Source organism: Palaemon carinicauda, unplaced genomic scaffold (genome assembly GCF_036898095.1).
Source record: "Palaemon carinicauda isolate YSFRI2023 unplaced genomic scaffold, ASM3689809v2 scaffold155, whole genome shotgun sequence".
NCBI lineage: Eukaryota > Metazoa > Arthropoda > Malacostraca > Decapoda > Palaemonidae > Palaemon > Palaemon carinicauda.
This window is the reverse complement of record NW_027169092.1, coordinates 174,278-192,701: the sequence shown is the minus strand read 5'-3', so window position 1 is coordinate 192,701 and position 18,424 is coordinate 174,278. Positions and strand designations below refer to the sequence as shown.

At 43.4% G+C, this 18,424-nt stretch overlaps 1 pseudogene; it reads left to right on the top strand.

Annotated features, from left to right (window-relative positions):
* The window catches only part of LOC137635648 (tRNA (uracil-5-)-methyltransferase homolog A-like), a 50,071-nt pseudogene that overhangs the window by 13,870 nt on the left and 17,777 nt on the right, over nt 1-18,424 (top strand).

Genomic DNA, 18,424 nt, shown 5'->3' with positions numbered 1-18,424 from the left:
AAAATGTAAATAGCAGTTTTTTGCAAGGACGTACCGGTATGTCCATGGGGGTAAAGGGATGGGTTTTGTGAAACGTACCAGTGCGTCCTTTTGGGGTAAAAGGGTTAACCAGAATTATGATCTTCATCTGGATCACCTAAAAAAATGTAAGGGGTTCTTCTGGGCCATAATGCCTATGTGTTGTTGCAATTTGATGAAAATCAAGCACGAAATTTAACGTAATCCCACACACAGATACGCGTAAAAAAGTAGTCGGGTAAATCCAGGTGAAAATATAACCTCGCTGGTAATAACAATGTTTATGTATATTACTGTAATATGTGGATGTGTATGTGAAGACTCAGCTGATCATTTTTTATTTATATGTTCATATAGGAATGTTGCAATGCACTCCCTGCTTATGCAGGCAATGCGCATTGCTATGTGGCCGAAGGGGCTTTCATGTTGTTGGTGGTTATAGCTTTATTTATTTTGAGGAATGGTTAAAACTGTAGAGTATTTTGGAATTCATTCCCGATGCTGTAACCAATTTGTGAAATGTGTTTCCTAATTGTACAATTATTATTGTTATTATTATTATTACTCTCTAAGGTACAACCCTAGTTGGAAAAGCAGAATGCTATAAGCCCAGGGGCTCCAACAGGGAAAATATCCCCATGAGGAAAGGAAACAAAGAAAAATAAAACATCTTAAGAAGAGTAACAACATTAAAATAAATATCTCTTATATAAACTATACAAACTTTAACAAAAGAGGAAAAGAAATAGGACAGAATAGCATGCCCGGGTGTACCCTCAAGCAAGAGGACTCTAATGCAAGACAGTAGAAGACCACGGTACAAAGGCTGTGGCACTACCCAAGACTAGAGAACAATGGTTTGATTTTGGAGTGCCCTTCAGACTCGTTTTAATCTCAATGCTGGTGCTGTAAACTATAGGAATCTTACAGGTTTCCCTTATTTGTTGTACAGTACATATTCTTGTTATGGTATTAAAGTTCTTACAGGTCTCCTGTATTTATTGTATATATTCTTGATTCTTTACTGTCTTAATTTACGTCTTGCTAAAATAGTAATTAATTCATCTATCATAGATATTTAATCCAATACATTTAGAAATAAAAAAAAAAACTGTACATGGAGATTTCAATTGAAATCATTTATATAAATGATTTATTAAGTTTTTTCTTCCAGATCGCAAAACCCGTGGAAGACCCGGTTCAGGCCAAACGAGCCGCCGACTCCAAGCTCCTGGAGGGAGTCAACCCGGACGCCAAAATTCCAATTAACGAACGGGTGGTGAAGAGCGTGACGCCGTTCGCTCACTTCACGTACGAAGATCAGGTAATGTTGGCTTTTCTCGAAGTTATTGAGTCCTTAACAATTTGATGGTGTAGAGATTTACTTAGGTGATATGTTAGGTAATGGATGCAAAGTCTGTTTTCTTTCAAAGTTTATTAATGTTTTTATTACCAGCTAAGCTACAACCCTAGTTGGAAAAGAAGGATGATTACCAAAGGGTTCCAACAGGGTGAAATTACCCAGTGAGGAAAGTAAAGATATGAATAAACTAAAAGAGAAGTAATGAATAATTAAAATGTTTTGAGATCGGTAACGTATAAAAATAGATCTTTCTTGTATAAACTATAAAGAAAGCTTTAAGTCAGTCTATTCAACATAAATAAGTAGATACATTCTTTTCTGTCGTGTATAAACTATAAAGACAGCATTAAGTCAGTCTATTCGATATGAATAAGTAGATACATTCTTTGCAATTGTGGTTCCACTAATTTAACATCCTGATTAGGAAGATCATTCCACATACTTTTACTGAAGATAGGAAAAGAATATTTGTTATTGTATTTTATGACAAGAAGAGTTGTGAGATATCACGCCATTGTTGCGATGAGGGATGCATTGCTATAAGGTCTTTGGATTAGTTTGTTACAGTGATATTGAAAGATAAACTAAGGGAAGGTGAAAAGATTGTGAATTGCTAGGTTGGGCAAGACATTGGCTACCTATTGTAGGACTTTGAAGACTGATCAGGCAGTTTTGAAGTTGATTCTCTATAGGGACAAATTTTTTTTTAGCTTCCACAGACGCTGATTAATCTGAGAAAGTTTTAGGAGTTTTTGAAGACTGACCATGTAATTTGATGTTGATTCTCTAAAGATCATGTTATAAGATAACCACTATTAAGACTCTCAGTATGTTCACTTGACTTTTCCTTGTACGTACACATCGAAGACCACATCAATTTTCATGCTTCTTTTCTTTAGTGAAACATCTGTGAAAATAATCGGACGCCTTCGAATGTGAGATTTTCATTATTTAGTTTCGAAATTAGTGTAATGCCATTGCGTCTCTTAACATCTCACTGGGTTCAAGGTCCTTTTTTTTTTTCAATAGATGACCCACAGCATTTCAATAGTTTTGCAAGTACAGCCTTGTTTTTTCTTCATAGACCCATTAACTTGGATGGCTGACCGGAAACCTGACGCATATCTAAGACTGTTCAAAGAAATTAGCATCGTATTGCGAAACACCTTTCTCTATCTGCTATGTAAACTATCTCCTGGTGATCATTCATGAAGTGTTTCCCTTTATTGATCCAAAACTTTTTAGTTTAAGCTTCAGAAACTCTCACCCGTTTGTAGTCGTCATTTTTGGAAAATGTAAAAGACTTCTCCTATCTGATGAGCCAGAGTAAGTTGGCACATACATGAGGAGAGGCGATGATACCAGTGGAGAGGTGAACAAGTATCGAGCTTCCCAGAAAGGGTTTTGTCCAACTATTTTCAAGTACAGTAGATTAATAAGAGAGGCAATATTAGACTCGTCTCAACGCGTGAGTGTAATATCGGGATGGGCGAATCCTCTACAGTGGGAAGTGATCGGTTCTCGTAGCTGTCTCGATACTGTTACTCGTTGCTTTCCTGTTAGTTAATGGCGGGCCACTGTTCTTGATTTTAAGCTCAGGGAAGTTTTTTTTTTTTAGTTTATATATGAAAGATCTATTTTAATGTTGTTACAGTACAGTTTTTATAGTTTTATTTTAATTGTTCACTACTTTTGTTGTAGTTTATTTACTTTCCTCAATGGGCTATTTTTCACTGTTAAGCCTTTGGGCTTATCCATCACATACATCAATAGTTGAAGGTTTGTACTATTTTAATAATGGAAGGAAAAGAAAATGGAAATATTTAGATTGTTTAAAGATTTTATGGTAAATGTCAATGTGAACCAAGCTTCTAGAGAAGAAGTAATATGAGGTACAGGCGAGTATAGAAATAAGAAATTTCATTAAAATTCAATTTTTAATTGAAAAAATATCATACTGAAAAACTGAAGATGCATATGTGGCTTATTTTAACGTGCCGCTATTTTAACATAGTGTTTTTCTACTTAAGATTAATAAAGTAAAGATATTAAGCTTTGAAATGACACCGTTAAAAGTTCATTTAATCTCTGTGATGGGTAAATCATAAGTATTCCCATATGTGTAATTTGTTTGTTTATATGTTTCCATTGAGAAGCTCAGTGACCACCGAAATCTACGAGTCCCAAGCTTTCTGGACTTAACGTACTCTGTCGGTTTGTTTATTAGATAATGTGTTAAACCATAAATTTGTTTTCTTATTTACACCGGGAACTTGTTTTCTTATTTACACCGGAAACTTGTTTTTGTATTTACACCGGAAACTAGTTTTCTTATTTACACCGGAAACTTGTTTTCTTATTTACACCTGTTCAAGTGTAGACTATTCTCCCAGCAAGCAGTGGTTCGGTCCATGTTTGTTAATTATCACAGAATGGTTCAAGAGATTGTCCCAATTAGATAAAATAAAATGACTGTATAGTACTTCGACATTCCTTGAATTTCTGTACAATTACAGAAACTAGGATGGGATTAAAGAATTTAGACTTCAAACCAAGGACTGTGTCTTCTTCAATTGCACAAAAAATAGGCTTATTGAGAAAGTCTTTCAAGACTTTCGGTGATCAATCTATTCTGAAGAAGTGTTTTAATTCTTTCATTCTACCTTGTTTTGAGTATTGTAATCCTGTCTGGTCTTCAACTGCTGATTCTCATCTTAATTTGTTGGACAGGAATTTAAGGTCTATTGAACTTCTTATTCCTGATATAGATATTAATCTCTTGACACTGTTGTTCAGTTAGTTCTTTATGCTTGTACAAAATTTTTCATAGTTCTCATTACCCTTTGCATTCAGATCTTGTTTTGTTATTATTATTTACTTATTTAATTATTACCTCTCCTTTTTCCCTTGAAGATATGGGAATTTGCTTTCCCAACTAAGAACAATTTCCAGCTTTATTAATTTTTTCGATGTCACCTTCTAGGCATCAACTCCAAAGACGATTTGCCGACTGTCGGATTCCAAGTTTCCAGTTACAAGGCCGGGAGCCTGGCTGTCGGACCAGTAGGTCATCTAGTCCACATTCCAAATACTATGAAGAAAGTCGCCGAGGTACGTTGGATGTTTTGAGTCTTGAGACTCGGTGGTGCTGAGTAGAGATGGTCCGAATGTTTTCATTTACATTTGCAATAGTTGATATTCGCATGTGTTCTAAGATGCGCATTTGCTTTTGTCTGCGAAATATTTTTATATCAAATTCTCCTGCTTCTTTTGCAATCTTTTGAGACCCATTCTGTTATTCTTAACCCATTACAGCCTAGCGGCAGCAAAAGCTGCCACTATATTCTGAAGTGTCCAGAATCGTCTGTATGTCTTACAGCCTTATCTTACATTATGAGCATATTGAAACAAGTTCATTCTTGCTGCTGACCGGGCCACATTACCCTACAACTCACCTAATGCTGTCAGTTCAGCTTAGAGTGTGAATAAGTTAAGATGGGTGAAAAGAGGACTACATTTAGTTGTAAAGAAAGGTATTTTCTATATGAAATTTACAATGATTTCAAAACATTATTGCTCTGTTTCTGTGATCTAGAGGTTCCTTTTTTGTGTGTTATCCATAAAATATCTCTGCAATTTTTTTCAACGCCATCACTGAGAAAAGCATTTTTAATGGCAGCTTTTGCTGCCACTAGGCTTTAACGTAATCATTTTTTTCCGTTTTCTTATATAGAGTTCATTTATTTTTCAAATAGTGGTTAAAATCTTATTAGAGTACATTCAGTTCGTAGTTTCATGACTGAGAGAAGAAATTAACGTTGAATGAACTCAATTCTTGGTTTGCTAGTCAGCTCCACAGGAGTTTTATAAGAAAAACTGACGCAATTTTTTATCCTCACGGATGTTTTATCTTGTAAACGTAACATTAGTGCTCCTACAAAAATGATAGTACATCTATGTGAATGTCGATATATAGGTCTATACGCAGGTAAACACACACATACACACACACACACACACACACACACACACACACACATATATATATATATATATATATATATATATATATATATATATATATATATATATATATATATAAAATATACATATATCTATCTATCTATCTATCTATCTATCTATCTATCTATGTGTGTGTATATATATATTTATCTATTTATATATATATATATATATATATATATATATATATATATATATATAAAATATATATATATATTTATATACTGTGTATATATATATATATATATATATATATATATATATATATATATATATATATATATATATGTATGTATGTATATCTTCTCTGCACACTTACTTTGAATGGAATCTATGACCTTCTGGATAAACATAGCAATAAATGAGTAGATGTTTCTGTAAATCCCCCCCCCCCCCCTTTAAGGATACGGATGGAGACATTGACCAAGACCCGGATGCTTCAGATGATGAAGTTGCAGGCAATCCTGGTCATTTGCCCAGAAGGATTCTTGCCACAGACGTCGCAATTGACAAATTGAAAGAAAAAGTAAATAACCATGTCGACTGCATAAATCTTTCCTGGACTAAACAATGGATTGAAGAACTTTATCATCAGAGCACAACATATGGAGAACAAAAGTCGCTCTCTAAAGACCACATCACACCACAAAATGTGAAGATTTTTCTTTCTATTCGTATACTTTCTGGCTACAACAAACTTCCCTACCGAAGAATGTACTGGTCTGAAACTCCTGATGTATTCAATTACTGGGTATCTGAAAGCATTAGGAGAGATACATTTGATAAAATTCTTAGAAGTCTTCATTTTGCTGGCAATATGAAAATGACCGACGACTGATATTACAAGGTAAAAGTTATGTTTCTTTTTATACTATATTCTCAGATTATGGTTTTGATGGTTTATCACATAAATAATGTTTGTCGATTTATATCTCCTCTTTTGTATGATATACTGAAGAACTGAAATATATTGACCAATAAAACCTTATCTTTATTAGGCATTCTAAATTTTCAGGTAAGTCCACTTTTCCAGCACGTCAATAAAGTCAGCAATCTTCAGCTTCAGCAATAATTCCATAGCAGAGATGAAATTATGATCCCTTATTATGGAAAACACCGGGCTAAGCAGTTTATAAGAGAGAAACCAGTAAGATTTGGTTTCAAAGTTTAGGCTGCATGTACTTCAGACGGATCTCTTCTTTATTGTGAGCCCTATTGCGGGTCTGACACTAAAATCCCTGATATAGGACTGGGCTAAGGTCCAAATGTCGTAGTAGAGATGTCTAATGAGATCAATTTACAGGCTGGCCAGCATGCAGTGTTTGAGAATCTTTTCACCTCATAACCATTGCTGGAAAATTTAGCAAATCGAGGAATAGGAGGTACTGGCACACTAAGAGAGGATCGTCTTCATGGTGCCCCACTAATGGAAAAGAAGGAAAAGGAGAAGAAAAAAATATCGTGGGTACATGGAAGAGGCAATTACTGGTAGCACATCAGTAGTAAAATGGAAGGTAGCTGCTGTGGCTTCAAAGTAAGAATGCTTCAAGTACAAAAAACAGGGCGATGGAGCAAACTTGAGAAAAAGCATATTGAGGTTGATATGCCCAATTCCATTCATGTGTATAAATAACAGATGGGTGGTGTTGATATATTTGATAAAAAAGCATCGGCCTATAGAACTCGAATTCGTTCAAGAAAATGGTGGTGACAAATATTTGCTTGGAGCATCAATGCTCAAGTTGTCAATTCAAGGATGGTTTATCGCAAACTGGGAAATATAATCCCATTGATAGACTTCATCTGGCATTTTGAAATTGCCATAATGAAGCAATATGGTGCTCCTCGTACATCTCCTGGACCTAAGAGACTGTCTTCTGGAATTGCAAAGGATTCTGTGCTGTACAATGGTGAGCAGCACTGGACCAAGGAAGGAGACCAGCGTCACTCAAGATGCCGCGAATGTTCTTGACGCACAAAATACATTTGCAATATGTGTTCTGTACCTCTTCATCCAAAACGCATGTTGCCCTATCATAAAATATCTCAGTAGTGCATAATGAACAACAGACTGAAATCATTTGAAGCTATATAGGGATAACCTTCGTACAAGAAAAATAGAATAGTGTGGATATGCAACTCATGCAATATTTTCAAGTATTTTTTTTCTTTTATATTATGAATCAGTAAGAATTTGGAGTTTTTATTGTAACAGGCAAGATTAGTGATGATAATTATTAGAGATAATGAAGTTATGTTTGAAATACTTAGGTTTAATGTAAAATTATATTGTATGTCAAAAACAAAGATTTTGTGCATTCAAAGTGGCTAGTGGCAGTAAGATATGCTATGTGATTGAATTTTTTATGTACTATAATTCAGATAGAATTTGCAGTTCTTTTCATGAAAGGCATGATTAGTAATGATAATTACTAAGTATGATAAAGGGATACTTAAAATACTTATGTTTGTTAAAAAATCTATATGTTATGTCTAGAATAGAAAGATTTTGTTCATTCAAGTGCCTAGTGGCAGCAAAAGCTGCCATCAAATAAATCATACTTAAGAAAGGAATTTTTTTATGGTGATGATTTTATGTTGAAAGTAGACCAAATTAAAGTATTTTCTGTGAATATGGTGTTTTTAAAACCAATAGATAATTCTCGTCCTTAATGGGTTAATGTCCATCTATTATATGTCATTCTCTTAAAATGTCCTGCCCGTGTCCATTTCTTTTTCTTGTTAGAATACCCTCTACTTTAGTTTGCTCTCGTAACCATGTTGTGCTCTTTCTTTCTCTTTATGTTATTCCCATCATTATTCTTTCCATAGTTCTTTGAGTTATAACTAGCTTAGGTAAGGCTCCAAGTTTCTGATGTGTAAGTTAAAAAAAGATTATATACATATATGCAGTATATATATTGGTATTAACTACATGCAATTATATAATTATATTCATGATATATAACAGTTGAAAGTTATCAATTTTAAGTCCATTATAAAAAAATTATATAAGGAAACTAGTAAATTTTGATGTAGTAAAAATAGTAAGAAAAATTAATCTAGAATTGTATAGGATAAACAACATGGAAATAATAGATCCATAAATGTCAGTGGGTGTCGGTTATTGTTATTCACAAGGGGTTATAGCTACGGGCAAATTAAGCAATTGAAAAAAGAATATAGGTTTATTTATCTACTTAGCGGTTTTCAACCATCGCAGTGGGGGCTTGTGACATGATGCTCGCAGTAGCCAAAATATTACTTTACCTGTAAATTTAATGATTTCTCTAAGCCCACTAAAAACTGACCAATGTTTTTCTATGCGATCCATTTTATTCAAGAACCTAGTGGTAAGAAGCTACTGTACTTGTTTTCAAACTGATGTTTACCCCTTTTTATTTTCCAACAGGTATTCCAGGATTACATTCGCTGCTCGGAGCACAAACCGTTCGATCCCCTGACCCACGAAGGAGTTTGGAGACAGCTCACCGTCAGGACGGCATCCCACGACGATGTTCTCGTAGCCGTTGTGGTCAGTATAGAAGTGTATCGGTTTTAAAGCCGGAGAGGATAGGTTTAAAACTTGCAGTGGAGTTTGGGTCCGTTTGTATTAAAGCAATCCTGACCCCTTTTGACTAAGTGATCTGGGTCAGGAATAATCTTGGGGTAAACCACTCGCTAAAGGGAAATCTCAAAGTACTGTATTGAAGTTCGTCGCTGTAAGGGGACAGTAGTGACCTCTATAAATCTGTGTATTGTCTTTGCTCCTAACCTGGTGTATTGTCTTTGCACCTAACCTGGTGCATTGTCTCTGCACCTAACTTGGTTTATTGTGTTTGCGCCTAACCTGGTCCATTGTCTTTCAACTTAACAGGGGTCCTTCATCCTCTTGCAACTCTACATTTTATAAGTCTCAACATTTGTTCCCTTCTTATTACTGCAGTTCTCATTCAACCTCATTAAACTTTAACTTCGTAGTATACTTTACTCCTCAATTGGTCTCCCAGGCCCTGGCCCTAGATGAGGTTCCATATATCCATGCTTCTGAATTATATTAAAGTCAAAAGTTCTCTACTCTAAGTCTGAGAAATTTTTGGGTATTTTTGCATTGCAATATTTCATATTTAGCCGTGGGTGAAGTAATAGATAATCTATCTCATTCTTTCTCTGTTCATTGATATAATTTTCCTTGCCAAGAGGAAGGCCAAGGTTTGGGTGGATGGATGGAGTGAAGAAAGCTCTTGGTGATAGGAAGATAGATGTGAGAGGCAAGAGAGCGTGCTAGAAATAGGAATGAATGGCGAGCGATTGTGACGCAGTTCTGGTAGGCCCTGCTGCTGCTTCCGATCGCCTTGGATGACTGCGGAGGTAGCAGCAGTAGGGGATTCAGCATTATGAAGCTTCATCTGTGGTGGATAATATGGGAGGGTGGGCTGTGCCACCCTAGCAGTACCAGCCGAACTCGGTTGAGTCCCTCGTCAGGCTGGGAGGAGCGTAGAGAGGAAAGGGCCCCTTTTTTTCCATTTGTATGATGTCGGTAACCCCCAAAATTGGGGGAAGTGCCTTGGTATATGTATGATATATATATCATTATTCTCTCTCAAGGATTTCTTCTACGTCCGCAGATCCATCCGCAAGATTTCTCGGAGGAAGACATCGGCGACCTGAAGCAAGGCATCATAGATTACTTCTAGGACGGGGTCGGCACGTCGGCCGGCGTGACCTCCATCTTCTTCCAGGCGTTTGGGCAGAAGTAAGTCAACAGTTTATTAAAATTAAATGAGTTTAGAGAAGTTCCAGTCATTTGGGCATAAGTAAGTCATGATTTGTAACCATGAAATAATGAGTTGAAATTGTTCAATTGATTTCGAATATTATTACTTTGATTGAAAACAATTCTTGTTTTGTGAAAGTCAAAATTCATCATTTGTTTATTAGATTATTATTATTAAAAGGGAAGACCTTAACCAGCTTACATGAGTCAAGCTCGACTCTGACAGAGCTGGCCGGATTAAATTCTAGAGGTAAAAATACTTATATTGAAGCTAATAATAAAATATAAAATAAATATATGTAAAATATAGGATAAATATAGATTTTTATATGAAAACTTATTGAAATATAAGATTGTTATATAGAACATAGGATAAATAAGATTTTTATATAAAAGGCTATGGTAAATAGAAATTTAAATCTAATTTGTTCCGTAACCGAAATACAAACCACGCTATTTACAAAGGGTATTACTTTTAGCGTAGCTGAAATGGCGAGCCATTAGAATTTAACGAGGGTGTATTACCCCCGCGCTAGTTAGCGGGGGGGTAGGGGAGTGGTAGCTAGCTACCCCTCCTCCCCCTCACACACAGGTGAATACCCACTTTCACTTTTGGCTCGGACTGTGACAGACGTGTCTGTCTTGGTCCTCGCTTGGCAGCCATTGTCTGTTTTGTCTTTACTTAATCGCTTACTTTTCTTTTACTCAATATATATGTAAACATGTTTTCATGTTTGTATATATATTTGAGTATAGAAATAAGTAAGTTTCCTTTTCAGATGTGTGTGTGTAGTGTACGATATCTACGTGGAGGCCTCGGCAGTTAGGCCACCACGGCCTAATTTTATGGGTTGCGATCGAGTTTGACTTCGGTCTTTCTCTCTCTCTCTCTCTTGAGGTCGTTCACCCTTTTACTATGTTTTACTACGCCCTTGTAGCTTCCTTCCCGTGTGGGTGGGGTTGCTACGCCGTACATTTTGTCTCAATTAGTTTATGAATCTAATTGTAGTTGTTAATTTTTCAGCTTGTAGAACGATTCCTTTCGGGGTTTTCGTTTTTTTCTTTAGTGTTCATTCATTTTTAAATTACATAATTACATAGTTACATAATTATAATTGTTATAATTCTGTTTTGGTTACAGCTCTCCTTCCGCGAGTGTAAGTGGTTGTGAGGGCACGTGCCTGTTGTGTAATTCTTGTTCCTTTTCCTCGGGATTCCTCTTCGGAGCCTTCCCGGGGGAATGAATGTGTACTAATATTATTTGTTTTATTTTTTTTTACAGTTACCGATCTAGTTCGTTTCTGTAATATAGCAACGGTGTGAGCTGTCTGGTTGAGTCCTGGGGATTCGGCTGTTGCTGCCTCCCCCCTTGTATTGTCGTCAGGGGCGTGTCGCCTTCTACTGGTAGTACTCCCGTGTCGACGGACAGCTCTCCAGTTCATTTTAGAACAGTCAGGAGGCTTGCCTCCTTGGGCGGATAACTTTCCTTCCGAGGGAAGTTTTTTCCTGTCCAGGCTTGAGCTTTTCCTCTTTTGGGGGGTTCTTCTCTTGCCTTTTTTTCGTGCGACTATGCTCTTGGTGCTGAGCGGTCGCACCTGCAGTTTCGCTCAAGGGGCTGGGCAACTGCAGGAGCTCCTCTTCGGAGGATTGCCCCTCTTAGGTCACTGGCTGACCAGTCTCTTCCACGAAGTGTTTCTCTTTCGTTCGCGAGAGAGTACACTCATAGAGACTCCTCTTCGGAGGTTTCTTCTGTTGCTGTTGGCCTCCCTCGCCGTAAGGCCCTCCGTCCGCCTCGTCGTAAGGGCCTCTCATCTCCCTATAAGGGTGCTTGAGGCGCCTTTTTGAATCTCCGTTTGCAGCCTACAACTTCTTTTTCTCGATCTTCCGTCTTGGTGCAGATGGACAGCAGTCTAATCTCGTCTTCCGACGGGCAACGGTCTTCCCGACGGACAACGGTCTTCCCGACGGACAGCGGTCTTCCGACGGACATCAGTCTCCCGGCGGACAACGATCCCTTCGGGGCAAAGGGTTGCCCCCACGGGGGTTCTTCCCTTGCGTGTCAGGGTTTCCCTGCGCGCCCTTCTGTTCGTCAGCGCTCTCCTGTTCGTCAGCGCTTTCAAGATGATCTTCCCTGTGGTTCCTGTTACGTGCCCTGTGCGCCCACGTTCGCCCTCGCGATCTAGAACTTCGGTTCAGGTCGGGGTCAAGGACTCTTCTTCTTTGCGCAGGCTTCCACGCGTAGCCTTCTGCTCGTCAGCGATCATCAGCTCGTCAGCGATCATCAGCTCGTCAGCGATCATCAGCTCGCCAGCGATCGTCAGCTCGTCAGCGATCATCAGCTCGCCAGCGATCATCAGCTCGCCAGCGATCTCCAGATCGCCCACGTGTGTTACAGCTGGCACACCAACGTTCTCCAACACTTCTGAAGGAACATGGTTCGCCAGCTACTAGCTCAACTGCGGATGCTGATCGCCATCGCGCGACCCTCAACTGCAGATGCTGACCGCCATCGCGCGACCCTCAACTGCAGATGCTGACCGCCATCGCGCGACCCTCAACTGCAGATGCTGACCGCCATCGCGCGACCCTCAACGGCAGCTGCTGACCGCCATCGCGCGACCCTCAACTGCAGATGCTGACCGCCATCGCGCGACCCTCAACTGCAGATGCTGACCGCCATCGCGCGACCCTCAACTGCAGATGCTGCTCGCCATCGCACAACCCTGAACGATTGCCCGCTTACGCATGCTGCTCCTCATCGCACCACCCTGAACGATCGCCCTCCTGCAGATGCTGATCACCATCGCACCCTTTCACGCGATCATTCACCTGCGCATGCTGCTCGCCATCGCACAACCCTGAACGATTGCCCGCTTACGCATGCTGCTCCTCATCGCACAACCCTGAACGATCGCCCTCCTGCAGATGCTGATCACCATCGCACCCTTTCACGCGATCATTCACCTGCGCATGCTGCTCGCCATCGCACAACCCTGAACGATTGGCCGCTTACGCATGCTGCTCCTCATCGCACCACCCTGAACGATCGCCCTCCTGCAGATGCTGATCACCATCGCACCCTTTCACGCGATCATTCACCTGCGCATGCTGCTCGCCATCGCACAACCCTGAACGATTGCCCGCTTACGCATGCTGCTCCTCATCGCACAACCCTGAACGCTCGCCCTCTTGCGGATGCTGATCACCATCGCACCCTATCACGCGATCATTCACCTACACATGCTGCTCGCCATCGCTTACCGCCAGCGATCTTCTTCACCTACGCGGCAGCACGATCCCTCGCCGTCACGCCCATTCCCCTGCGCGCCCGCGCGATCGCTCGCCTGCGCGCCCGCGCGATCGCTCGCCTCCGCGATCGCTCGCCTGCGCGCCCGCGCGATCGCTCGCCTGCGCGCCCGCGCGATCGCTCGCCTCCGCGATCGCTCGCCTGCGCGCCCGCGCGATCGCTCGCCTGCGCGCCCGCGCGATCGCTCGCCGGCGCGCCCGTGCGATCGCTCGCCGGCGCGCCCGCGCGATCGCTCGCCGGCGCGCCCGCGCGATCGCTCGCCGGCGCGCCCGCGCGACCGCTCGCCTGCGCGCCCGCGCGACCACTCGCCTGTGCGCCCGCGCGACCATTCGCCTTTGCGCGACCGTTCGCCCTCGCGCGACCATAGTTCGCGGCGAATTCCACAGCCGGTGGTAGCAGCAGGGACGCGTGCTCCTAGGCGGCACTCGGGATCACCTCCATCCAAGCACAGGTTGGTAGTGCAGGATGAAGACAGGTCAGTACAGCATTCTTCCCACCTTCTTTTCAGGCAGGAACCGTCGTGTCCTCTCCAAAGGATCGCCCGATCCCTTTCACCTTAGCGAGGATTTCGGACTCTGTGTCCTTGGAGCAGCAGACATGGTTTGATCCGCTGGCACGGGCGTTAATGAGGGTTATGAAACCAGCACTCACCGGCCAGGGTAACAAACCAGCGGCTGTCTCTCCTACGCTGAAGAGAAAGAGAGGAGTGGACTTCGTGGTGACTTCCCCCAGGGCGAAGTTGGTTCCCAAGAGGTCGGTCTCGAGGGTCCCCTCTCCTGCACGAGTACTCTCCCCTTCTCCCGCCCTGGAAGGATTTTTGGCGGGGGGGCTTTCCGTTGAAGATTTCTCCATCGGACAAGGGGTGACTGCTTACCTCTTCCTCTGGGAGCTTACCAGGTCCTTTCCCTCCTCGGTTACGGCCCGAGGTTTGGTTCAAGGAAGCTACAGGAAGATCAAGGGTACTTTCCTCCTCTCGAGCTCAGGCACCTTGGCCTTTCGTCGTTAAGTATCTACTTGCGGACAAGCTCGATGTTTTACCATCTGGACGCACTGACTGAAGGCTTCCTTCGGGTGTCTCATCTGTGGAGGTCAACGACCTCAGACACCCTTCCATCCTTGAGAAGAGTTTTGTCTTTGCCCAAGGACAGAGACTTAAACATCTGCTGTGCGGAGTAAATCGACTTCCGGTTTCACTCCTCCAAGGCGCTTTCTTCCAGACTCTGCAGGGCTCCAGCTCCCTTTTCTTTCAACCACGTCGGCCTAAGTTATCGGCTACGACAACTGGGACAAGGTGTCCAATTGCAGTTTCCTCCTGTCAGGAACAGATGGCACGGGAGACTCCCCCGGGGGGGCATAGTCCTAAAAGGAGTTCACGAACTCTAGGATTGCAGGTTTTTTCGCTGGGAGGATGCTTAAGGTTACTCATCCGAATGACAGCTTCCCGATGCCCATTCCCGCACAATCTCTGTGAGTAGCCAAGGATATCGCGCCTGCCGTCTCTGTCAGCGAATTCAGTGTCTCTGAACCTCTATGCCATAGCATCAGCAGAGTTGCCCGGTTGGGCAGAATGATCCATACCTTAGGCGAAGGTCTTCCTTAGGATCATCGACGGCTTTACCCCCGGCCCCCTCAGTCGATCCTTTCTTGTAAGGAAGGATCTGAGAGGGGATGTCCATAGTCGACCTCTCAGCCCTGATCAAGTTTGTCGAACAAACTTCGGCCAGCGTAGACCAGCAGAATCGATCAGACTGGTAACGAGGCGACAGGACTCCTTTAACCCTGGATCGGAAGGACGGGTACTTTCAGTTTCCATTCCATCCATCTTCCAGGGTGCTCGTTGAATTCAGCCTAAACTGCAAGTATTCCTGCTTATGATGCAGTGTGGCTATCCCGCCGTGGCATAGCAGGTTTGTTTCCCCAGAGAACTCTCCCTGCCTTCCTCTTGGCCGCTCAGGTGCAGACTTCCGCCTCCTCTGCTGTTTGGAGGGCTGGTCAACTCCGGTAGGCTCGGGTTTCGACCTTCTTCAGCGCCGGGAAAAGCTTCCGAATGCTGACCATGAGTGTGGGCTCATGGTATTTTGCTTGGAGCCTTCTCTTCCTCTGCCTCAACATCTGGAGTATCTGGCCATGATATTGAGTCAACCGCCTTACCACGTTGGAAACCCCGCTTCTCGTCCGTCCAGCGAGGTTAAGCAACGTCGGCACTTGGATGGGTGACCACCTGGGGACGCCAGATTCTGTTACCACATCCTCCGAGCCTTCCTTTCGGTTGACTGTGGCAAGACTGAGGAGAGTCGCAGTACCTGTTCTCAGTCAAGCAGAGTTTTCAGCCCTACCTTGGAACGTTTCCTAGTTCTTCTTTCCTCATTGACCCGTTTATAGTCCGAACGGTCGCCTCAGGATAAGTTCCATGTGGGGCGATCCAAGTTCCGGTGGCTTCAGGCAATGTTTAACCGGACTCCCTGGCCCTATGGGACCAGCGGAACTATTAAACCTGCAATGGGTGTTGACCTATGGAGCCTCTTGATGGTAGTAGATATTCTCGTCCTTTCCCCACATTCTTGATGCGGTTCTCGGACTCGTCAAAGGAAAGGGGGGGGGGCATGTTCCGGTCCAGGCCTATGGTCAAGACCTGAAGGATACCTCTCCATCATTCAGGCAGGCTTAAGGGCCTTAGTCTGGCCCCTCTTCAGTCCTACCGCTCCTGCCAAGTCGCCCCGTTGCGTGTCGACTTCATGCTAACCAGCAGGGGACGCATTTTCACACCTTCACATCTTGCAGTAGAGATACCGGGATGATTGAGATTCTCTCAATTCCACCATCGGCTCTCTCATTCCAGGCAGGGGAATGTTTCTCTCAGACTATCCAAGCAGAGCCTCATAGAGAGAGTGTACCTAGGGGTCTTTGACCTTGGGTAACCAGCAAGTGCTGATCTGGGGGACCTGATCGCGACAGCTTGGAACCTCAAGCTTCCGCTAGTTTTCCCCCCAGTCTCAGACCCCGAGACTCTGGCAAGATGCATTCCGGTGATGGTGGGACAACTTCGACGCCTGCGTCTTCCCTCCTTTTTGTCTGCGGACAATGGGTCTCAACAAAACCAGGTTGTCTGTCAACCTTTCAATGGGAGAGCTCCACTGGGACTATGCGCAGAACGGTTTCTGGACCCTCTGCTTCCCCTGACGGAACTCCCGGGAGAGCTTCTCCCACGGCGCAGGCTACTCAAGCAACCACACTGCGACATCTCTCCCGAACCGGGGCGTCGCTTCGGCTTCATGCCTGGAGACACTACGCTTCCTCCTCTAGAAGAGACAACCCGCTACAGTCGCGGTACGGAGGTCGCGTCATCTGCGATAGTCATCCACAGGGGTCTCCCAGGCAAAGTGAAGAGTCTAAGGTGGTTGGTGCCGTGGGAGATATACCTCTTCCCGTGAGGCCTCTTCTCCAGCAATAACGGTCTTATTGCCTTTCGGCGGGAGGAAACTCCTTTCCGCTCTTGGCAATGAAGCCTGTCGCTCAGCCTTTCCCTGACCTTCAGGCTTAAAGGAATAACTTTTTCCTGCCCGCTGGATCTATTCTCGCTCATGCGAAGCTACGATCGTCCCTGCCCTAGTCGGAGGAAGACCTCCAACTTGGAGCATGGCTCGGACTTTTAGTCCTTTAAGAGATCTTCTCAAGACCCTTTTACGACAGGCCTCGGATTGTATTCCGCCTTGGGTCTTCTGCTCACTCTGGCCACGGCCAGTGTGTAAGCAATCTTCTTGGTCTCTTACTACTCCCCCCCTTTCTAAGGAAGAGGGGAAGGCAACATTCAGGCTCGCTCCTGAGTTGTTGGCTAGACTCAGAATCTGAGGGTCCCGACCCTTCGGTCCGATTCATTCAAGATTTTGAGTCTCCATTCTGTGTCTGATGTCCCAAGACCTTCTCTTTCTTGCCAGTACAGGAATCGAGAGGTTAGCGCTGGGAACAGCTGCAGTTTGGCCTCAGTTGCAGCCGATTTGGGAACACAAGGAGGACATGGGGGGAGAGTCACCAGTACACCTCTTCAGCCCGGACTCAAGGACATTCATCTCGACCTGTCTTCAGACCCTCCCCCGTCACGTCTCCCTACAGCACGATGTTGGATACATCGCAACGTCCCTCGCCTTCGAGTAATACTACTCTGTGACGCAGGTGCTACAAGCTGGAGTCTGGAAGCGTCTGATGACCTTCGCAGCCCGCTTCCTGCAGGGCGTGACCCACAGGAGTCTCGATACGTTTTCTATCGCTCTGTGGTGGCTACACAACAGCTGGTCTAACCTCAGGCTCCTTTTTGGACAGGTAGCAGAAGGTTGAGGGCATTGTTATCAGGTTTTAGTCTGCATGAACGAAAGAAGTATGTCTGGCCCTTACTTCTTTCTTCATCATCCCCTCTACGGGGAAGCAGCATCCTGGTCTCTGCATAGCTGACCTCGAACCTCTGCAGGTAAACCATGCTTCCTTGTGTTCCGAGTATTGAGTCAATACTGTCGCGTCCCCCATACCCTGACGAGGTGGTATTGGGAACGTCCTAACCCAGAGTTCCTTCTGGAACTCCAGGTCAACTGCCTAAGACGGGTCACACTTCTTCCTTCACACACAAGCTTACGTAGGCCACATGGTTCCTTGCGGTGCAAGGAACTTGTGAGGTGCAGGGACTCCTTTTCTCGAGTGCGACTCACTCGGATTCTGAGTCCCCGGGTAAAGCCAAAGCCAGTATGGCTGGGGACTTTCCACCCTTCCTAAGGGATAAGTCACCCTTTGTAAATAGCGTGGTTTGTATTTCGGTTACGGAACAAATGACAAATTCGAAGATAATTTGTATTTTTCCTAACCATACAAACCTTAGCTATTTACACATATTTGCCCGCCAGCCCTGTCCCCCAAGACAAGTCCTACCTCTAAGTGAAAGTGAGTATTC